The sequence below is a fragment of the Ochlerotatus camptorhynchus genome, unplaced genomic scaffold, assembly GCF_037179485.1.
Source record: "Ochlerotatus camptorhynchus isolate MF236.1 unplaced genomic scaffold, CSIRO-AGI_Acam_v1.1 ptg000434l, whole genome shotgun sequence".
Taxonomy (NCBI): Eukaryota; Metazoa; Arthropoda; class Insecta; order Diptera; family Culicidae; genus Ochlerotatus; species Ochlerotatus camptorhynchus.
The window spans coordinates 7,737,992-7,741,076 of record NW_027040920.1 but is presented as its reverse complement, the minus strand read 5'-3'; positions in this window follow the sequence as shown (position 1 = coordinate 7,741,076).

Below are 3,085 nucleotides of genomic sequence, written 5' to 3'. Positions count from 1 at the left end.
ATATCAAATTCAAGTGATTCCAAACTTTTATGGACTGATTCACATTAAATTCGATTGACTCCGAACTTTTATGTATTGAATCGCATCGATTTTAAATGATTCCAAACTTTTCAGGTCTAAATCACATCAAATTCAAGTGATTCCAAACTTTTCAGGTGTGATTCACATCCAATTCAAGTTATTCCAAACTTTTCTGTATTGAATCGCTTCGATTTCAAGTGATTCCAAAGTTTTCTTGTCTAATTCACATCAAATTCAAGTAATTCCAAATTGTTAAGGTCTGATTTACATACATTTCAAGAGATTTCAAAATTTTCTGTATTGAATCGCATCGATTTCAAGTGATTCCAAACATTTCTGGTCTGATTCAGATAAAATTCAAGTAATTCCAAACTTTTCTGGACGGATTCACATCAAATTCAAGTGATTCCAAACTTTTATGGACTGATTTACATTAAATTCGATTGACTCCGAACTTTTCTGTATTGAATCGCATCGATTTCAAGTGATTCCAAACTTTTCTGGTCTAATTCATATCAAATTCAAGTTATTCCAAACTTTTATGGACTGATTTACATTAAATTCGATTGACTCCGAACTTTTCTGTATTGAATCGCATCGATTTCAAGTGATTCCAAACTTTGCAGGTCTTATTCACATCAAATTCAAGTGATTCTAAACTTTTCAGGTGTGATTCACATCCAATTCAAGTGATTCCAAACTTTTCTGGACTGATTCACATCAGATTCAAGTGATTCCAAACTTTTATGTATTCATTCGCATCGATTTCTAGTGATTCCAAAATTTTCTGGTCTAATTCACATCAAATTCAAGTGATTCCAAACTTTTCTGTTTTGAATCGCATCGATTTCAAGTGATTCTAATCTTTTCAGTTCTGATTCACATCAAATTCAAGTGATTCCAAACTGTTCTGTATTGAATCGCATGGATTTAAAGTGCTCCCGAGCTTTTCTGGTCTGATTCACATCAAATTCAAGTGATTCCAAACTTTTCTGTTTTGAATCGCATCGATTTCAAGTGATTAAAAACTTTTCAGGTCTGATTCACATCGATTTCAAGTGATTCCAAACTTTTCTGGTCTGATTCACATCAAATTCAAGTGATTCAAAACTTTTCAGGTTTGATTGACATCAAATTCAAGTGATTGAAAACTTTTCTGGTCTGATTCACATCAAATTCAAGTGATTGAAAACTTTTCAGGTTTGATTGACATCAAATTCAAGTGATTGAAAACTTTTCTGGTCTGATTCACATCAAATTCAAGTGATTCAAAACTTTTCAGGTTTGATTGACATCAAATTCAAGTGATTGAAAACTTTTCTGGTCTGATTCACATCAAATTCAAGTGATTCCAAACTTTTCAGGTCTGATTCACATCAAATTCAAGTGATTCAAAACTTTTCAGGTTTGATTGACATCAAATTCAAGTGATTGAAAACTTTTCTGGTCTGATTCACATCAAATTCAAGTGATTCAAAACTTTTCAGGTTTGATTGACATCAAATTCAAGTGATTGAAAACTTTTCTTGTCTGATTCACATCAAATTCAAGTGATTCCAAACTTTTCAGGTCTGATTCACATCAAATTCAAGTGATTCAAAACTTTTCAGGTTTGATTGACATCAAATTCAAGTGATTGAAAACTTTTCTGGTCTGATTCACATCAAATTCAAGTGATTCAAAACTTTTCAGGTTTGATTGACATCAAATTCAAGTGATTGAAAATTTTTCAGATCTGATTCATGTCAAATTCAAGTGATTCCAAAAATGTATTGAATCGCATTGATAACAAGTGATTCCAAACTTTTCTGGTCTGATTCACATTAAATTCAAGTGATTCCAATCTTTTCTGGTCTGATTCACATCAAATTCAAGTTATTCAAACTTTTCTGTATTGAATCGCACCGATTTCAAGTGTTTTTTAACTTTTCAGCGCTGATTCAAATCAAATTCAATTGATTCCAAACTTTTCTGCATTGAATTGCGTCGATTTCAAGTAATTAAAAACTTTTCAGCCCTGTTACACATTACATTTAAGTGATTCCAAACTTTTCTGTATTGAATCGCATCGATTTCAAGTGATTCCAAACTTTTCTGGTCTAATTCACATCAAATTCTAGTGATTCCAAACTTTTCAGGTCTGACTCGTATCAAATTCAAGTGATTCCAAACTTTTGTGTATTGAATCGCATCGATTTTAAGTGATTACAAACTTTTCAGGTCTAATTCACATCAAATTCAAGTAATTCCAAACTTTTCAGGTCTGACTCGTATCAAATTCAAGTGATTCCAAACTTTTGTGTATTGAATCGCATCGATTTTAAGTGATTACAAACTTTTCAGGTCTAATTCACATCAAATTCAAGTAATTCCAAAATTTTCTGGACTGATTCACATCAAATTCAAGTAATTCCAAACTTTTCTGTATTGAATCACATCGATTTAAAGTGATTCCAAACTTTTCAGGTCTGATTCACATCAAATTCAAGTGATTCCAAACTTTTCTGGACTGATTCACATCAAATGCAAGTGATTCCAAACTTTTCTGTATTGAATCGTATCGCTTTCAAGTGATTCCGAACTTTTATGGTCTAATTCAAATCAAATTCAAGTGATTTCAAACTTTTCTGGTCTGACTCGTATCAAATTCAAGTGATTCCGAACTTTTCTGTATTGAATCGCATCGATTTCAAGTGATTCCAAACTTTTCAGGTCTAATTCACATCAAATTCAAGTGATTTCAAAATTTTCTGGACTGATTCACATCAAATTCAAGTGATTCCAAACTTTTCTGTATTAAATCGCATCGATTTCTAGTGATTTCAATGTTTTCTGGTCTAATTCACATCAAATTCTAGTGATTCCAAACTTTTCTGTTTTGAATCGCATCGATTTCAAGTGATTCTCAACTTTTCAGGTCTGATTTACATCAAATTCAAGTGATTCCAAACATTTCTTTATTGAATTGCGTCGATTTAAAGTGATTCCAAACTTTTCAGGTCTGATTTACATCAAATTCAAGTGATTCCAAACTTTTCTGGACTGATTCACATCAAATTCAAGT